Source organism: Mauremys reevesii, linkage group 4, assembly GCF_016161935.1.
Source record: "Mauremys reevesii isolate NIE-2019 linkage group 4, ASM1616193v1, whole genome shotgun sequence".
Classification (NCBI taxonomy): domain Eukaryota; kingdom Metazoa; phylum Chordata; order Testudines; family Geoemydidae; genus Mauremys; species Mauremys reevesii.
This window is the reverse complement of record NC_052626.1, coordinates 71,441,030-71,461,999: the sequence shown is the minus strand read 5'-3', so window position 1 is coordinate 71,461,999 and position 20,970 is coordinate 71,441,030. Positions and strand designations below refer to the sequence as shown.

The 20,970-nt window shown below is 46.7% G+C and overlaps 1 long non-coding RNA gene across 1 annotated transcript in view; it reads right to left on the bottom strand.

The window, feature by feature from the left end:
- Nucleotides 1-9,585: 9,585 nt before the first annotated feature.
- LOC120405093 overlaps nt 9,586-20,970 on the bottom strand; it is a 40,241-nt gene continuing 28,856 nt past the window's right edge. The window contains exon 3 of the long non-coding RNA XR_005598355.1: nt 9,586-10,238. This is a non-coding gene — a long non-coding RNA (uncharacterized LOC120405093). The remainder of the gene's footprint in view (nt 10,239-20,970) is intronic.

Here is a 20,970-nt window from a genome sequence, read left to right as displayed (position 1 = left end):
ACCTCAGAAGATCCTTCCACAATCACGAGTGGTCCATCCGCCCAGATGTCATACACTCCATCTTCCAGAGATGTGGGTTTCCTCAGGTCAATTTGTTTGCCACCCGGAGCAACAGAAAGTGCCTGCAATTCTGTTCCTTCCAGAAACACAGCCCAGGCTCGCTTGCGGATGCATTCCTGCTCCCCTGGGCAGGATGTCTGTTGTACGACTTTCCGCCGATCCCGCTCGTAAACAAGATCCTACTCAAGGCCTGCAGAGACAGGGCACGGATGATTCTGGTGGCACTGGTGTGGCCTCGCCAACATTGGCACACCACACTCCTGGAGCTGTCACATTGCCACTACTTCCGGACCTGATCACGCAGGACCATGGTTGTCTTCATCACCTCAACCTCCCGTCCTTCCATCTCATGGCCTGGAAGCTTCATGGCTAAATCCCATGGAACTCCTGTGCTCAGAACCTGTAAGAGAGGTCCTACTTGGCAGCAGAAAACCCTCCACTAGGACCACATACCTAGCAAAGTGGAAAAGGTTTACATTCTGGTGTGCTCAGCATTGCACACCTCCACTTTAGGCACCCATAACACTAATCCTGGAGTACGTACTGCACCTGAAACAGCAGGGTCTTGCAGCATCGTCCATCAAGGTGCACCTTGCAGCCATTTTGACCTTCCATCTGGGAGCGGCCAGGCATTCCTTCTTCGCCACTCCCTTGGTTGCCCATTTCCTCAAGGGCCTGGAACAGTTATACGCACAAATTAGACAACCGGTCCCTGCATGGGACCTTAACCTGGTCCTCTCCAGATTGACAGGGCCCCCTTTTGAAACACTGGTGACTTGCTTCCTTTTCTACCGATCATGGAAGGTAGTCTTTCTGGTCACCATTACCTCAGCAAGGAGGATGTCGGAGTTAAAGGCCTTCACTTCCAACACCCCTCACCCCCGCGGTTTTCCATAAGAACAAGGTACAACTCAGACCTCACCCTGCCTTCTTTCCAAAGGTAGTGTCACATTTTTACACCAACCAGGACATTTTTCTGCCTGTCTTCTTCCCTAAGCCTCACGCTAATATCCGAGAACAGAGGCTGGATGTTCAGCAGGTGCTAGCCTTTTACATCGAGCACACAAAGCCATTCCGAAAGTTGAACCAGCTGTTCATGGTGGTGGCAGACCGGATGAAAGGGCTCCTGGTCTCATCTCAGAGAATCTCATTGTGAATCACGTCCTGCATCTGGACTTGCTAAGAGCTAGCCAAGGTTTCAGCCCCAGCTCTTATGGCACACTCCACAAGGGTGCAGGCTTAATCGGTGGCATTCCTGGCCCAGATCCCGATACAAGAGATCTGCAGGGTGGCAACGTGGTCCTCGGTAGATACATTCACCTCTCATTATGCCATCATCCAGCACACCAGAGATGATGCAGCATCCAGCAGAGCGCTGCTCCAGGCAGTGATTTCATAACTCCAACCCCACCTCCAGAGTAGAGCTTGAGAGTCACCTAACTGGAATCGGTATGAGCAATCACTCAAAGAAAAAAAATGGTTGCTCACCTTCTTGTAACTGTTGTTCTTTGAGGTGTGTTGCTCATATCCATTCCAATACCCACCCTCCTACCCCTCTGTCGGATAGTCAGCAAGAAGGAACTGAGGAAGGGCTGGGTCGGCTGGGTCTCATATTCAGTGCCATGAAGGTGCCACTCCAGGGGGCTCCACAGCTGACTTGACGGGAGCTGCTAAGAGAAAAACTTTCTGACGACTGTGCATGCGGTGTGCTCATGCCTAATTGGAATGGATATGAGCAACACATCTCAAAGAACAACAGTTACAAGAAGGTGAGTAACCATTTTTTTCACTACCAAGGTACAAATGAAAAGGGTTTAGTCTTCATGATTCAGAGTAGCTTACTAGAGTCAGGAAGAAGTACACAAATGCACATATGCTCTTTGGTAAACACCAAGGAGGGAGAGGGATTGTTTAGGACAGTGCTACTCCAACTTTTTCATGCTGCAGACCATTCCTTACAAAAAGTTCTTCTCACGGCCCCTTCAAGCCCCCAAACTCCTTGGTTCTCAAAGTTTCTTTTTGCAAATCTCTAAAAATGGTTCCATGGATTGGTGAGGGTCTAGGAGCCACAGTTTGAGAATCAGTGGTTTACAATGATCAAAAATGTTTCTATAGAACTGTATTGGAAAGATACAAATTGCTTCAATATTCTATTTTATGGACAAAGAAGAGAAGATCTCACTTTGGGCAATCCAGATGGTTTCAGCATCTGCCTTCGACTTGGCTCTCCTGGATTATTTACTGTCTTTATAACCTCTTTTTCATCCTTAAGGCATAATCAAGATGACCGGGTTAACTTATGTCAGTTAGATTTTTAAAAGGAAGGATTTACACCTTTCGATTTGTGCATAAATCTCCATCTTCTTATAACTTGTATTTATTTCTTCCCAGGTAGTTAAAATAGCCTACATTTGAGCCTTTGCGGGAGTGTTCATTCTGCCATCTATCCCTGAAGACTGCATTCCCAGTAATAATATCAGCCAGTAATGTCAGTGAGATTCAACCACTCATGGTTGACAACTCCCTATAGAGTATTCCATAAGGATATGGTAGTCTTATACCCCACACCCCAAGTTCCTATCTAAGGCAATCTCTGATTGCTATCTGAACTAATTCATTTATTTACTTGTTTTTCCCTAAACCACACACTTTACCAGGAGAAGCTAAGAAACATAACTGAGAGTTGCAAAAAGAGCCTATAACTACTATGCAGATAGGACTACAACCATATGTAAATCTTCTATTTTATTGGTACCATATCAAGGAGGAGATAATCTCTGTTCAGATATATTCTAAATAGATCACACATAATGTACAAACCTGCAGTAAGCCTTACAACATTTCACTAGGTCCCAAGCAGCCTTTACAGTTTGTCTCAGGAATGTTTTTGTTGGCTGCTACCTGGAGTTCTATTCATGCTTATGCAACATTTCTCTCTTGACTTTTCTCTCAGCTATATGTAAAGGCCTGTTCCTGAGAGAAATCCAACACTCATTGTTTGTTTAATATTCCTTAGATTCACCTCTGTTAAAACTTGTTACTGCTAGTAATCCCCCTTGAAGTGGGGGTCTATATAGGCAGTACTCAGAGAAGAAGAACTGTAACTCACAAATAACGGTAATTCTTTGAATGAATTGTATAGGTCTATGCGCCCCATTCTCCAGCACAACTGATTTGTCTGGGATTCTGAATAAGCAGAAGGAACTGAAGCATTAGGAGTCATAACTCTTTGCAGAACCGTACTCCAAATGTTCAGCTCTACAGGGAAGAAATCATGCAAGCAGCTCCAATGCTCATAACTTTTCAAAGGCATCTGATTTGGTTATAGAAGCACATGCTCTTTCAGAAGTGTGGATCTGTGTTTACAGTTTTTTCAAAGAACTACTTGCTGGTGAGCAGCCTTTCCTTTTAATGCACTTTTAAAAATGAATTTGGAGTCTTAGATAAACTTTGTCTTAATAAATTAAATTTGACATCAGTTAGACTCCTTAGCCTCTGCAGAATTCTGCATCTGCATTGCTGAAATACTTGTGTACTTCAGATTCCTCGAAACATGGAATGGCCAGCAGAAATCTGAACATCTTTTACTGAAGGTGCTGTAAACTTGTCCTATGCAGACAGTCTGAAGAACTTTAGAATTGGCCTAGAAGAGGTAAGTAGCTGGACTTTAAGCCATTCAGTGCCTTAGGACCACCCCGGGTTATTATTTTAACACCTTCCCCCATGGATACAAGGGACATAGGCTCACTGACCTTACAAAAAGCTGATGTTAATTTTTTGTTTGGTGTAGTTTTTATAACTGAGGCTTGCTATGCTCATAGTACTGTACTCTTCATGTGGTTGTGTTGTTCTCTGTGGGCTGGTACTTCCTGTCTGATATCATTCTCACTGCTTCACATACTGGTATCATATTTCAGTCCAACTTGCCATAAGGTTTTTCATGAAGTCCAATCTCTTTTAACACAACTTTTCTATCCTGTTATGATTCAGTGATTCTTCAAATTAAACCCAACAGCTAGAGGCAGGAATATGGGGTAAAAGGTAATAGAGCAAGTTATATTAACAAATGATTGGGAGGGGCTAAATTTTGAAAGGCCTTAAAGAAAAGGCCCAAAGCTTGTATTTGATACAGCAGATTAGGAGGATTCAAAGGGGAGGGGGCGATGTCAGAATGACAAATCAGGAAGATGATAAAGCAACAGCATTTTGAATGCACCTCTGATGGGGAGAGAAGGAAGGTTAGAGGGGTGGAGGGTAGCAGTAGTCAAGATGAAAGATGGATGAGTGTTTTAGTAGTATGGGCAAAGAGAAAAGACTAGATCTTAAGAGATGTTATGAAGGAAGAAGCTGCAAGATTTGGACAGAGCCTGAATGCATGCCTCTGGAGAGAGTGGAGTCAAAGATTATACCCAAATTACAGAGCTAAGTGACAAGGAGACTGGGGGTGCTACCTGTAATAACAAAAACAGCAGAGAGAGGAGAAGGAAAAATCCAGAGTTTAGTTTTGATCATGTTATGTTTATGTTGGTAGTGAGACATGCAGGAAGAGACCTCAGAAGAGTAGGCCATGATGTCTGTATGTATCTGTTGAAGCCAAAGTCTCCTCGATGCAGGAGGGCAGAATCTCTCCCACAGATCAGATCTGAAGCACACAGGTTTAACAATGTTGAAAACCCAAGACGGAATGAAGACTTCATTCCACTGTCAGAGAAGATTGTGTGTGTGTGTGTGTGTGTGTGTGTGTGTGAGGCTTAGGATGTTGAGCATGTTTATGTGGTTGACAAGAAAAGATGGAAAGGGGAACTTGAGGTAACTTAACGTGTGGAACTGGATCAATTTACAGTAATTCCCAGAAGGAGTTAAAATATTTTGAGGGGTTAAAGTGAATCAGACTCTGCACACTGTTCTCTGGAAATTCCCTGAATGATTTCAGCGGTCACTAAGAAAAGGGAAATGGTTCTTTTCATAGCAGGAGATGGCAGGAGACTGAGGAGCAGACACCAAACTAGAACTGAGGCTGGGTATTTATAACTTTGCTGGCTCTGTCCCAAATGTGCAGAATTCCTATTAGTCAAGAAGACAAACCTTCAAATTGGCTTTGTCTTATGAGAGCAATTTCACCTACAAATCTGAGAGATAAGATGATGATTTTGGACAGTCATTGCTGTATTTGTAATGCCCTGAGTTTGCTGCAACTATGTGGAATGTGGGGGCAGCTGTAGAAATGAGGTAAAACTTAATTCTCTGCTAAGTTGAGCTGCATCAGCCACCTCATGTTCTCTTCTCTGCCCTCCCTCGGCTTGGGGTATGCAGTTTCATTGTCTATTCAATCCAGGACCTTAACTATAGACAAAACTTTCACTGGTTTAACTAGTGAGTTTTTAAATAGCTAAAATAGTGAAAACCCTTATGTGGATAAATTTAAATTAGTTTACAACTGGGTATTATATTTTTAGCTTAATTCAAACAATTTACAAACTAGCTGTCGTTAAATTCATGCAAGTTCTGTGTGCAGACCAGCCCCCAGGCTTCTGAATCATGACCTAGAGAAGCCAGCTGACTTGGTTTCCTTGGTATGGATTTCCCCGCTAACACCATCAGCCTCCAGCCAAAAGCGTTCCCACAACTCTTTCCTCCCATCAACACTGGCACTAGGGATCTCTTCTGCCCTCAGCAAACTATAAGTCTGTCCCTCCTATGTGACAAACGTACAGGGGAAATCTTTCTCCACATGTAATTGCCCCCTATGAGTACCCAATCTACTCTTTGGTAGAGCTGGCCTTTTGTGCAGGATTCAGAGAACACCGCAAAGACTTCACCACTGCTGCTGCTGTCCATCCAGCCATAACTCCTCACAGGGTGAAGGCCTTCTTAGCGTTTCTCTTGTCCATGCATCTATTCCAACTGTTCCTAGCCCCACGGCAAGGCAAAGGGCTCTTCAGTGTTTCTCCTACCTAGCTATCCCGCTCTCCCAATTATTGCTCCTTCTCCACTTTTCGTCACTACTCCTGAGTGCAACATATGCTAGATGTTCCTAGTCAGTGCTGTTCCTGCTCATCCATCCCAGATGTTCCCAGCTCTTAACAAATGAAGACCTTCTCAGCATTGCTCCTTCCTTCACAGTGAATGATTTGGCCAGGATATCACTGCACTGGCCCAGTGCAGATTACTGAGTTGCTCTTTCAACCCAGAGTAACTTTTCTACAGATCTGCTAAACATGGTTCAGCCTGCCAGGGGCAATCATTCCCATGTACATTGTGTAGGTTCTTTAGTAGATTTGTTGACACTAATTGACCATCTGTAAGGCTGCATCTCCCCTCCTGACTCAGTTTATGACTGTGCTTAATGGTGCATGCTCAGTACAAGACTCTGCGTCCTTGTGTCAGAGGCATCTCTCTACAGAACACTTCTGGACACTGAACGTAACTACACATAGCCATTTTACTATACGCAGAGTACTTTGGGTCCCCATTGCTGATGCAATGAAATAATTAGACGATTTTGAGCACAAAAATTAAGGCAAATCCACTCTGCAGTGAAAACCAACCCCTCTGTATTAGCAGCCAAAGTGAACAGGAGTTCCCAAACAAGCTGACAGCAGTAGGAATCGTGGTTTATAAAAAGCTGCCAGCAGTGCTGAGCTGGTGAAGAGAAAGAGGAAGCTACAACGGGAAAGAGAAAAAAGTACAACCAAAAGCAACTTCACTTCTTTACTTGTTTTTAAATAGATTTGGCTGTGAACTGCTTTTATTTGTGCTGTGCAGTAACCCTGCAGAGCTGAAAGCCCCACACTGCTGACCCTTCCCTGCACTACCACTGCAAATCCCCCTTCCAGCCCTGGGAACTATTATACATATGTGTGTGCTGCTCAGTAGCATGTGGATAAATATAAATGTATCAGAAAAACATCTGCGAATACCCTCCTCCTTTGCAGGGTTTGTGTGATGTTCCTTGGGACTAAGCTTCCCTCTAGATCACCATTCCTGCTTTGTGAAGAATGGGAGACTGCTTCCCATCTGCAAACCACCACCATGAGCTGAGCAGGTAATAACTGGAGAGACTCCGATTGAATGTCCCATCTGTACCAAATGTCTTGCAGGAGAATAGTTTTGCTATATTCCACTGTCCACTCCCAGCTTGTCTGAAACATGTGCTCCAGCCCCAGACAGTTCACCAAAATATGATGTGGAGGTAACTGTCCTCCTTTGTGTACTCAAAATCTGCAACTTCAAGACTGGGGTGGGGCCAGCTCACTGACGATCTACTAATTGAGAAGATTGGTTAGTTCTGTTTGTCTTTTCCTGGCCTTTATGTCTGTCTGTGTGCTTATATAGCCCCTCATTCTTCCTTGAGATGTTTTGTCCATGTGGATCCCACTCCTGGTGCACATGTGCCTCGTGCAAATAGGTTTGAAACTTTTGGCCAGCAGTGTCCATTGGGGCCACACATATATGCCTGCCTCTCCTTACACCTCCCAACGGCACCATTCAGTTCCTTCTTATCACCCGTGGCAGTGAGTTGGAACTCAGTAGTAACTGCTCCACTTATCCCATAGCAGAACTTTAACAGAAAATTCCTCTATTTCTCAGTTATCATAGAATCGTAGAATTGTAGGACTAGAAGGGACCTCAAGATGTCATCTAGTCCAGTCCTCTGCACTCATGGCAGGACTAAGTATTATCTAGACCATCATTGACAGGGGTGTGTCTAAGCTGCTCTTAAAAATCTCCAATAATGAAGATTCCGCAACCTCCCTAGGCTAGTTTATTCTCTAGTTTGGTGTAAGTCAGTTAGGATTTTATTAATATCATTTTTTGACAATTGGCAAAAATATAAAATATTATTGTTTATTCTGTAAGGCCTCTGGCATAAAAACATCTTCCCACTATATCACTGATCCTAAGGTATCAGACTTCAGGTGCTGTGCTACCTGTGTCCGTATCAAATAGCCACACATGATGCCTCTTCTGCCTTGGTGGGGAAAACACAGCCCTGAGAGATTTTCCATCAGTAAAGTCACCAGGACTTGTAAGTCTCAGCAAAGCAATCTTAAGCTCTTTTTTCTTGAGCAATCTAAAGTGACTGGTTCAGACCCTGAACAAGGGGATTCCAGAGCAAAAAAAACAAAAACAACCCCCACTCACACACACTTTGTTAAGGGGGTCACAATCTCCTAGTGCTCCAGTGAGCTGATATTCAACCCCACGATCCAGTGCCACTAGTACTGAAGACAGGGGTTCCATTGCCGCCAACAGTAGCTTGTGCCCCCCCAAGGCCACGATCAGTAACTACTCCACCTATCTCAACCTCTTGTGCCCATAAACCTCCAGTACTGAGTAATAGGCCAGAACACTGGTCCCTCCTCCTCTGAACCTGTGAGGAAAAAAGAACAGGAGGCATGCATCTGAAGAAGTGAGGTTTTTTTACCCTCGAAAGCTTATGCCCAAATAAATCTGTTAGTCTTTAAGGTGCCACCAGACTCCTTGTTTCCTTGTTGTTTTTGTGGATACAGACTAACACGGCTCCCCCCTGAAACATGAGTCCCCTAGGAGCTGGGATGCTGAACCCAGTTGCAAAAGGTTGTCCAAGCACAAAATCCTTGCAACCCCGGTACTTCTCCCCTCATTACTGACTGCTTTGACACGAAAGCCTTTGGTACGATTAGTCTTTAGTGTCTGGGACCTCCATGCATACTAAGATATCTTCGGCCCCAGTACCAGAGCCTTTTATACTGAATAAATAGCAACCAGTACCATTGGCACTGTAGTCTCAAATCTTGGCTTTGGCACTAGAATCTCCAGTACTGTGTCCTTTCTGCACTATATCAGCACTGAGCCTGCCTGCAGGGCTAGACTGAAATGATATCCATTCCACAATAATAATAAAACAATAACAAGCTCTTATATAGTGCTTTTCATGTGTAGATCTCAAAGTGTTTCAGTTTTTAATGCATTTACCCACACAAGACCCCTGTGAAGTAGGGATGTGCCATTATTCCTTGGACAGCAGGGAGATTGGCACCTCCACTGATCAGTTATTCTTCCTCAGAAACATTTTCAGAATCCATCAGGGAAGCACCCTAAGCACCACATTCTATATGCCTTTCTAGAATGCAGTCAGGCCAAGAGAACCAGGGTTTCCCTCATGGCCATCTCAGATGGAGTCTAACAGCCACTCCGTTGTTCCTCTTCTTTCCAGTCGTCCACCAGTTTATGACAAAGACACACATCCTTGGAGCCCTCCATCCTGGGATCCTCTTTCTCATCGATCTTGCCCCTCTGGAATAAGATTGTGGACCTGCTGTCAGTGTGGAGATCCTCTACAAAAACTAATAGGAGCTGCTACTTAAAGGAAACAAATATCCCCTTCACCAGTGACATCAACAAACACACTTCTTCTTAGCGTATGTCCAACATGCCTCAGATGGCACATGACCAGGATTCATCACCAAATTTGGTCTACTGGTTGGATCATTAGCTTCCCCAGCTTGGGCTGGGTACTGATAGGGAGTGCGACATAAACGCTGATCCATGGCCGCCAACTAACACACTGACTAGGTATGAACAGCATGAGGCACAAGAAGAGGAAAATCAGGAGGAACCAGAGGCAAATTCAAACCATCCATTAGCTCCTCCATACTTGTCATCCTCTCTGGATGAGACTATCACCCCTGACCCAGTATTTGTTCCAGATTATTTCAAGTTGTTTTAGGATCTGCTTGGTAGAAGTGCTGAAACTCTGGATATAGAGCTTCACCTAGTCCAGGACAAAACTTATAGGTGGTTTGACATCCTGCAACCCAAGCAATGGTGCAGAAAAGCCAGGCCTGTTAATAAAAGTATCTTAGAACTAGCAAAAACTCTGTCTCTTTGCAGCATCCATCCCCTCAGTCTCCAAAGAGGCTGATAGGAGGTGTCAAATGTCATAGCAGGGCTTCAAATATTTTTATTCAGACCCAACCTGGCATCCTGAGGCAATTTTTCCAATAATGGGGACACTGTTAAATATCAGAAAGCCATATTTGCCAACGGGGCCAGTAGTTGGCAGTGTGCATCTGGAGCATGGCTGAGGAGTAAGCCTTCCTGCCAAGAAGGTTCCATTTTTCTGGCTCCTTTTCTTTTGATGTGGCCTTTGGTAGATCTGTTTATTTTGGGCTCAGGAAGAAGTGAAGAAGCACCTGGAAAAGACAAGAGCAGACTATAAGCAGTATATGGACCAGAATTGATAGCAGGGCCCCGATGTGCTGGCACAAAAGTTTGGCTCTCCACAGAGCATCTCTGCACAGACAAACCTGCCCACAAGTTGAACTTTCAGTTCCTTGGCCCTTTTAAGATCTTGCAACAGGTTAACCCAGTCACTTTTGAACTCCAACTACCCTGCTCTCTCAGGGCTGGCCTTACCATGAGGCGAACTGAGGCAGCCGCCTCAGGTGCCAGACTGTGGGAGGGCGCCACTAGGACCCAGAGTGTAGAAAATTGTGTCTGCTGCTCGTGTATTCTCTCTGATCTAGATGCACAGAGATGGTGGAATGCTGTGCTGGAGGAAGGAGGGCTCAAGAGACATAACAGGCAGGCTGGAGAAAAGGTGAGAGGAAATAACAGAAAGCCGTAGGAGCTGCAGGGAGAGAGAGGAGGAGGAGCCTCTTATGTACCTCTCTAGCACCCCCAGGAGCATGGACTGATTAACACCAGCTTCTCAGGGAGCTTCCTGTTTCCTGCTGCTTCCCTGAACCCACTTGAGGAGAACAGGCAGTCAACTGAAGTAGTAGGAGCCAGTTAGGTCCTTAAGATGCTGATATCTTCCTTCACTCAGGCCCTGCTACCAACCTGCTTATCTGTCCCCTTCAATTGAGTGTTGAGAGCCACTATAGCTGGCACAGAACAGTAGTCATGAGTGAAAGAAGAAAATGCCCCTCTGGGGCAGCATTCAGAAAAAGAAAGAAAGCAAAGGAAGCTTTTCTATCTAAGCAGGAAGGAGCTCTCCTGAGATATATAGACACAAATGTTCACTGCGAGCCTACCGGCCCCAGTGAGACGTGAATGGTGAGGAGATGCCTGATATTCCAATTAGTCAGAGTGCAGGTGACCTGGCAGCTACTGCAGCATCCATATCTCCATCTCAAATGGATGTAACTATGCACATTCCTGAAGAAGAGTGTAGATCAAAGAAGAGTGTGGTGGAGGCACAAGAAACAGCTGCTGCTGAGTTTAGTTCCTTAAGTCTAGATGATCCAGGACTATGGACCCACTTGAGCAGTAGCCTGAGGGACTTCCTTGTACTGCATGGGCCACAGCAAGTGAAAAACTTCATGTTCCCCAAAGACAGTGAAAATAGAAGTTTCCATCCAACACATTACTGGCATGAAATCCCAACTGGTGACAAAGTGGAGAGGCCATGGCTTATGTACTCAAAAACCCAGAATGCTGCATACTGGTTTTGTTGCAAACTCTTCCAGTCTAATGTTTCAGCCACATTGGGTTCTACTGGAAAAATCTGTCTAGAAATCTGGCATGCCATGAGAAGGCATCAAATCACCAGACAGCATTCCATAGGTGGAAAGAGCTTGAGATGAGACTAAGGTTAAAGGCCACCATAGATGATCAGCATCAAGAGAAGATTGCATCAGAGTCTCTTTACTGGCAAAATATTCTGAAAAAGCTCATTGCCATTGTGAGAATGCTTGCTACCCAAAACCTAGCACTCCGTGGCACTTCAGATCAGCTGTATGTGCGAAACAGTGGAAACTTCCTTAAAATTGTGGAGCTGATGGCTGAGTTTGATGCTGTACTCCATGAGTATCTAAGAAGAGTCACCACCCAAGAAATGTACACAAACCAATACCTTGGAAAAACAATTCAAAATGAGGTCATACAGTCACTGGCAACAAAAGTCAAACAGAAGATTGTGGCAGATCTGAAGTCAGCAAGATATTACTCTGTTATTCTGGACTGCACACCTAATATCAGCCATATGGAACAAATGACTTTAATGGTGCGTTTTGTAACAACAACAGAACGTAGTGAAACTGTCCCTGCAATGGTGACTGTCAGAGCATTTTCTAGAATTTATTGACACTGATGATACTACAGGAGCTGGTATGACAAATGTGCTCCTTAAAAAGCTGGAAGATACAGGAACTGTGATAGCCGACATGAGAGGTCAGGGCTACAATAGTGGTGCCAACATGAGAGAGGGAAGAACAGAGGAGTGCAGACACGGATCTGAGAGTTAAACCCTCAAGCTTTTTTTGTTCCATGCAGTTCTCATCCATTGAACTTGGTGGTCAGTGATGCAGCATCAGCTTCTAGTGGGGCTGCTGAATTTTTTAATGTAATTCAAAGCATCTATGTATTTTTCGCTGCATCAACTCATCGATAGCAAATTTTGAAGCAACATCTGGGAACATCCTCTCTGACACTGAAACCACTGAGTTCCACATGATGGGAAAGTCGAGTGGAGACGATAAAGCCTATCAAACACCAAATTGGGAAGATAGATGATGCCATAGTTGCCATTCTGGAGGATAATGCTAATGACAGGAACTGTTCGTGGGAGAACAGTGGCAGAGGGAAATGGAATCACCAGAAACATACATAACTTCAAATTTCTGTGTGGCTTAGTGTTCTGGCATGACATACTGTTTGAAATAAATGTAAGCAAGACACTCCAAGGTGTTGACCTTGATATATCTGGAGCAATGGAACAACTGGACAAAGCAAAGTCATACCTACAGTCTTACCAGTCAGATGAGGGATTTCAAAATGCTCTGAAGAGTGCACAGAAGTTAGCAGAGGAACTTCACACTGAAGCTATTTTCCCACCCATTCAGGAATACAAGAGTCACAGAAGAAGACGACATTTTGACTACGAGGCCTGGGAGAATCCCAAACAACAATTCAAAGTTGAATTCTTTAACCAGGTGCTAGATTGTGCAATACAATCAGTTGAAGAACGTTTCATGCAGCTCAAGGAACACAGCAGTATATTTGGGATGTTGTATGATAATCCAAAACTGTTCACTATACCTGAAGAAGACCTATACCAGCAATGCAGGGCACTAGTGACAGTGTTGACACACGTGTGATATTGATGCAAGTGATTTAAGTGATGAACGGAAAGCCCTTTCAAGATACATTTCAGCAGGATCAACTCCAATGGCTGTTCTGGAATATATGTGCACAAATAAGATGACTACCTTGTTTCCAAATGCTTTTGTTGCTCTGTGCATACTTCTAACACTTCCTGTAACAATTGCCAGTGGAGAACACAGCTTTTCCAAGCTAAAGTTAATAAAAACACATCTACGCTCCACAATGACACAGGAGAGGCTGGTCAGCCTTGCAATCATATCAATAGAGCATGAGCTGGCCCAGACTGTGGACTTTCAGCAGGAAGCAGTTCAAATCTTTGCAATCAAGAAGGCATGGAAAGCACCACTTTGATTATTCAAACAGATAAAAATGCCAGTGTTTACTATGCAGACAAGAAAAGTTACATTTGCTGTTTAGGCGTTTGAAAGTTAAGTGTTACTTAAAATTTTTGAACAAGGCATTTTAAGTTGTTAGTTCTCCTTTATTGGGGTAGATAGCAGAGCAGTACCATGAGACAAGTAGAACAGGAAGAAGGCAGAATTGAGACCTTTCAAAGTTTTGGCCCAAGCGAGGGGGCATGGGGGCATCATTTGCGCTCCCCACCTCAGGTGCCAAAATGTTGTGGGCCGGCCCTGCGCTCTCTGAAGATTCATCCAGTGTTTCATGTAAATGTTGGTCCAATAAAAGATATCTTACCCACCTTGTGTCTCTTTTGAAACCCTACATAGAAAACCCTTTCCCTCACAAGACCCAGCCACCTCCTACACCAATACAGGTAAAACACCATGAGGAATATGTGATTCACAAAATCCTGGACTCTAATCATCATCATGGCAGGCTCTGGTATCCAATGACTGGGATCTGGTATGGTCTTGAGCAACGCACCTGGGATCCTGCGGAAAATGTACACGGTCCTGCACTTGGGCAAGCATTCCATAAGCATCTCCACAAAAAGTCCTGGGGATGCCCTGTAGGGAAGGGGTGATATCAGCAACCACAGCTCTTGAATTCTGGTCCACAGGGGTCTTAGGAACTAGACAGTTCCAACCTGCCACCTGCTAATCAGTTGCCAGAGTAGAAGCTGAACTCTGACAAAGACTCCAGCCCAGGAATCTGATTGGTGGAACTCTGGGGGCCCTGATTGATTCCCAGCTCTTATTTAACCCAAGCAGAGGTTTAACCAAGAAGTTGTCCATACAACTGGGTTCTTCCTGCTTACCTGCTCCTGTTCTAGTAACCTGACCCTGCCTGACACTTGACTCTTGGAGTTGCCCTCTGGCTTGCCTTCGACACTGATTTCCTGGTATTTGAGCTCGTCTGACTCCTAACTCCGGCACCAACCACTAGGTCAGACTGCCCAGGCCCCAGTCGTGACAGTCTGCATGGCAAAAACAAACAAACATTGCAGTGAGTCTCAGAACCAGGTCTACAGACTTGGGCTTGTGCTACCGTTCTAAAAATAGCAGTGTAGCGCTCAGGCTGGAGTTTGGACTCTTGAAACCCACTCCACTCCCCAGGCTTCAGACCCTGCGCTCCAGCCCAAGCCAGAATGTCTACATGGCTATTATTAGTGCCATAGTGCAAGCCCCATGAGCCCAAGTCTGTAGACCCAGGCTCATTGCTGCTAGTTTTTGTTTTACCATATATACATACCTGGTGAGTCTTCACAAAATGGCTTGCAGTAGTGGCAGCCCACCTCAGATGCCAAGGCATTCATATATATCCATATCAGGATGCCTAGCTTGTCAAAGGGACTTTCCCCAGGGTATTTCCAATGCACAGAACATTATACTCAACCTGTTTCAATCCCATGGTCTGAAAGTAAATTATGCCAAGTCAAGCCTAATTGTAAATCACTGGAATTTATGGGGGCCACACTAAACCACACACATAATAAATATCCTCTCTGCACAAACATCTCATTATAACAGAAAGGACTTGTCTGAGACTATTGGGCTACATGTTTTCATGCATATACATTATGCCACTTTGCACACTTCACCTGCACCCTCTGCAAGGGTGGTTGGGGCCAGTATATGAACCCAAAATACATCCTATGGAACTCAGGGTCATTCTTCCTCTAACTGCTGTCTTCCCTTTACTGGTGAACAGATCCACTTACGGTCTGCAGAGATGTACCATTACATATCCACTCTCCTTCAGTGACACTAATGGCAGATGCTTCCATCCTAGGATGGGGAGCTACCTCAGTCACTTGCAGACTACAGACCTTTGGGTCGCGCAGGAGTCCAGTCTGCACATAAACATTTTAGAGATCAGAGGGATATGTCAAGGCTGCAAAGCATTTCTCTCTCTTCTCAGGATGCTACTCCCCAGATCCTGACAGACTATACCACAGCAATATACTATATTAACAGACAAGCTGGGGCATACTCTTTCAATCCATGTCAAGAACAATCAGGTTCTGGGTCTGGCTCATACTGCACCAAGTAATGCCAACAATCCTTCACTTTCTGGAGTAAGCAGTGACTTAATGGACTTAGTCAGCAGGAGATATTCAGCATGGATTCAAAGACTGTTCTGAAACTTCTCTTCCAGAGATGAGCGTGTCTACAAATAGACCTGTTTGCAACAAACAGCAACAGCAAATGCCCACTGTTCTGCTCCAGGGGCACAAGCCTGAGATCTCTCCCAGATACCTTTCAACTATCATGGACAGAAGATGTCCTATATGAAGGACCCTACCAAATTCATGCCCATGAAAAATGTGTCACGGACTGTGAAATCTGGTGTCCCACTGTGAAATTTGGTCTTTTGTGTGTTTTTACCCTATACTATATAGATTTCATGGGGGAAACCAGTGTTTCTCAAATTGGGGGTCCTGACCCAAAAGGGAGTTGCAGAGGGGTCACAAGGTATTTTAGGGGGGTTGTGGTATTGCCACCCTTACTTCTGTGCTGCTGCCTTTAGACCTGGGTGGATGGAGAGCAGCAGTTGTTGGCCAGGCGCCTAGTTCTGAAGGCAACACCCTGCCAGCAGGAGCACAGAAGTAAGGGTCGCAATACCATACCATGCCACCCTTTACGTCTGTGCTGCTGCCTTTAGACCTGGGTGGCCAGAGAGTGGTGGCTGCTGACTGAGGGCCCAGCTCTGCAGTCAGCAGCGCAGAAGTAAGGGTGGCAACCATACCATGCCACCCTTTACTTCTGCACTGGTGCTGGCGGTGGCTCTGCCTTCAGAATTAGGCTCCCGGCCAGCAGCCGCTGCTCTCCAGTTGTCCAGTGCTGAAGGCAGTGCCACTGCCAGCAGCAGTGCAGAAGTATGGGTAGCAGTACCTCAAAACCCCCCTATAATAACCTTGTGACCCCACACACACACACAGCTCCTTTTTGGGATGGAACCCCTAAAATTACAACACCATGAAGTTTCAGATTTAAATAGCTGAAATAATGAAATCTGTGATTTTAAAAATCCTATGGCCATGAAATTGACCAAAATGGACTGTGAATTTGGTAGGGCCCGACAGATATGCTTTGATCTAAAGGGTCACCAGAATGGTCAGGCAAGATTCAGTGTTGTATTATTCTCAGCACTATACTGGCTGAGACGGTTCTGGCTGACAGACTTTCTACCGTGCATGTTCAACCACTACCAGACATTCTGGATCTGATTTCATAGAACCAAGAACAAGACCCTTCACCTCAATGCCAGATCACTGCACCTGACAGCTTGAATGTTGGCTGGCTGAGCATCATTGACATAAGCCGCTCTGTGGCCCAGGGATGTACCAACCATCATAGCACAGAGCAGGAAGCCATTGTTTTCTGTATGGGTTTCACAGCAAGATTTAGCCCCACACAGGCTCCAGTTTCTAAGATCTTGGACATCCTTAACCTGAAACAGTTGGGTCGTACCATCAGCTCTGTTAGAGTTCACTTAGCTGTGATACCAATCTTATTCTCCCATTGCCAGCTTATATCCTACAGTGAGCAAATTCTTCAAAGGGCTGGCTCGTGGTTTCCTTCCTATTAGAGACCTTAATATAGTTCTGAATGACCTGATGGATCATCAATTCACACCTGTGAAAGACTATTTGCTATGCCACCTTTCCCTTAAAATTGCATTTCTTGTGGCTATCACCTCGGCAAAGAGAGTCAGTGAAATAGAAGCTCTAGTGGCAGACCCTCCCTGTGTGATAGGAATAAAATGATGTTAAAACCTTATGTAAAATTCTTAACTAAAGTGGCCACCAACTTTCATCCCAACCAGTCCATAAAACTGTTTTTTCCTGTCTCATTCCAATGTAGATGGAGCTAAATTGCTCACCTTAGATATCATGAGGGCTTTCTCCTTCTGGATAGGACTAAACAATTCAGGAAATCACTCTATCTGTTTTTGGCACAAGGGGATACATGCCAAGGGCAATCTGTCTGCACCCAGAGGTTATTTAAGTAGATCAGGCAATGTGTTCATGAGTGTTCTCAGTTAGAAGATCCTTCCTATAGGAATCAATGCCCATGCCACCAGGGCTACGGCTGCCTCCTCAGCATGCATTGGAAACGTCCCTGTAATAAATATTTGTAGGGCTACAACTTGGAGCTCAGTGGACACATTTACACCACATTACTCCTTGACCTGTCTGCTAGATCTAATGCCAGATTCAGTAGAGCAGGGGTCAGCAACCTGTGGCACATGTGCCAAAGGTGGCACGCGAGCTGATTTTCAGTGGCACTCTGCTGTCAGCCTGGGGTAGGTTGACCAGATGTCCCAGTTTTATAGGGACTGTCACAATGTTGGGGTCTTTTTCTTATATAGACTCCTATTACCCCCCACTCCCGTCCCGATTTTTCACACTTGCTGTCTGTTCACCCTAGCCTGGGGTTCCATCCACCAGCCCCCTGCCAGCCAGGGTCCTGGCCCCCAGCCCCACTCAGCCTGCTGCTGGTCTGGGGTTCCATCCACTAGCCCCACTCAGCCTGCTGCTGGTCTGAGGTTCTGTCCACCAGCCCCTTGCCAGCCGGGGTCCTGGCCACCGGCCCCGCTCAGCCCACTGCTGGTCTGGGGTTCTGTCCACTGGCCCTTCGCCAGCCAGGGTCCCGGCTGCCGGCCCCACTCAGCCTGCTGCCGGTCTGGGGTTCTGTCCATTGGCCCCTTGCCAGCCAGGGTCCCGGCCACTGGCCCCGCTCAGCCTGCTGCCGGTCTGAGGTTCCGTCCGCCGACCCCTTGCCAGCCAGGGTCCCGGCTGCTGGCCCCGCTCAGCCCGCTGCTGGCCTGGGGACATTGGAAAACTCAGCAAGGAAAAGCAAGGGCAAGGATCACGCTAAACTGATAAGATCTGTATTTTAATTTAATTTTAAATGAAGCTTCTTAAACATTTTAAAAACCTTATTTACTTTACATACAACAATAGTTTAATTCAGTAGCGTAGCCAGGTTCTAAGTGTAGGGGGAGCAAACATAAAAAAGGCGCCCCCCCTTGGCTCCTCCTCTGGCCACACCCCCCTTGGCTCCTCCTCTGGCCATGCCCCCCTTGGCTCCTCCCGTTTCCCCCCCAGATTAACCCCGGGACCTGGCTCAGGACTCCTGTGGGCTTCCTGGGGGTGCAGATACTCCTGTGCCCCCGTGGTCCCGGGAGAGTTTCTTGTGCCCAGCCCGCTCTGCAGGTGTCCCCCACCAGGCTGCGCCGCGCGGACCCACCTGCAAGGTCCTGTCCCCCCAGCCCCGGGCTCCAAGCTCCTGCGCCGTGCCAGGGCCCCCCGTCCAGACAGCGCGGCCTATGCCCCTGCCCTGTGGGCCCGGCCCTGGGGAGCCCCTCACCCAGACCCCCCCGTGCAAGGCACCGGACCCCCGCTGCTCACCTTCGGTCCTGCACCGCCGCCTGTTCCTGACCGATCCCAGCCCCGTGCCATGGGCGGATCCTTGCTCCGGCTCGTGAGTCGCTGGCCGAGCCTTGCTCCATGGCGCTGCTGGGCCAGGCTGGGCCACCGCAGGAGGTGGCTGCGGTGATGTTGGGGCCGTTCTGAGCATGGGGCGCGATGGCCGAGGAGCCGGCCACCTCACTCCTCCGGCCACACCTGCCACCCCCCACCCCCATGGCTCCTCCGGCCGTGCTGCCCCCAGGGCCGGCTCGGCAGGCACCGCTTTTGGAAAACGTGTTGAGGGGAAGCCGGCTGCTTCCCCTGCACCCTGCTAGCTACGCTACTGGTTTAATTATATAATGTAGACTTATAGAGAGAGACCTTCTAAAAACATTAAAACATATTACTGGCACACAAAACCTTATTTTACAGTGAATAAATGAAGACTTGGCACACCACTTCTGAAAGGTTGCCGACCCCTGCAGTAGAGTATTCCTACAATCTCTTTAGCTAGAATTCCTCTGACTCTCCTAATGGTTAGAAACTGCTAGCTAGTCACCATGACTGGGATCCACATAGACAAATACTTGATGTGAAAATGGTTACTCACCCGTGCAGTAACTAGTTCTGTTAGATATTTTGTCCACATAGATCCCTTGAACTTTTTTCCTTCTGCACAACTTTGGTGTTCCTTTCTCCTCTGGGATTCTGGATCAGTTTTTGGAACTAAGTGGCAGCTGGGATTGCACATCTCTTTGATTTCTTTGGGCAGCGAGTGCAAGTATAGACAAGGTGCAAGCACTGCCCCAACAGACACTCCTGACCAAAGGTTCCAAACCCGTGCACGTACCATGAGTGGCATCCACATAGACCAAACATCTTAAAGAATTGTAGGACTTTTCTAAATGGAGAGTTAGTGCACAGCAAGCTGGGATGCAAATCTACAGTGGACTAGCTCGCTGCGCACTAACTGGCTGTGTGGACCTTGTTCCTCTGCACTAGAACTTCCATAATGTGCTTTGATCTACTGCTTCACAGCACATTACAGAACGTTTAGTGTACAGTAGCAACATCCACACAACCAGATAGTGCACAGCAGGCTAAAGTGCTCTAGATTCACATCCCAGCTTGCTGTGCACTAGCTCTCCATCTAGACAAGTCCACGGTTACTGCATAGGTGAGTAACTGTTTTTCCCCTTCCTCTGATAGACTCATTCTCTCCCTGGATACTGATAAATCATCTGTGGCCACCTTGATGCGGGGGCAGGGTCATGGCAGGTGCATGGACCGGTACCCACTCAGGGACCCACCCAGTGGCCACTCTGGACCCCGTGGGAGTACCACCAAGCCCAGGGTGCACCATCTGGGGCTTCCCGGTCAGCCCCTTCTGAGCCATGAGTGCTGGAGTCCGCCCCCAGGCAGCCTGCTCTGGGGGGTATGGAAGGGGTGTCAGGCACTGTTCCCATTTCGGGCTGGGCCCTGCAGTTGGTGACACAGGACAGTGGGCCCCCATACCGCAGGGGGGTCAAGACGACCCTCTTCCCCCCATGGCCTCCTCTTCCTTCTCCCCCAATGAGGCTGTGGAAGGCACCGCTATCTTTGGGCCACCTCCGATTGATCTCCGTGACCACCAGGACCTCCTGCGCAGGATGGCGCACAATATGAACCTGCAGGCCAAGGAGTTGGTGGAATCAGAGGATCCTGTGGTGGACATTTTGACCTCAGAAGGCCCATAAAGGGTGGCCCTGCCTCTTATCAGGACCATCCAGACTAATGCCATAACCATCTGGCAGACCCCTGCCTCCATTCCCCCTACAGCCAAGGGAGTGGAGTGCAAGTACTTTGTCCCCTTGAAGGGGTATGACTACTTGTTCACCCACCCGCAGCCCTGCTCGCTCATGGTTGCGGCTGTGAATGAGAAGGAATGACGTCGACAGCTGGCCCCTGCGCCTAAGTCAAAGGACACTAAGCACCTCGATTTATTTGGAAGCAAAGTCTCA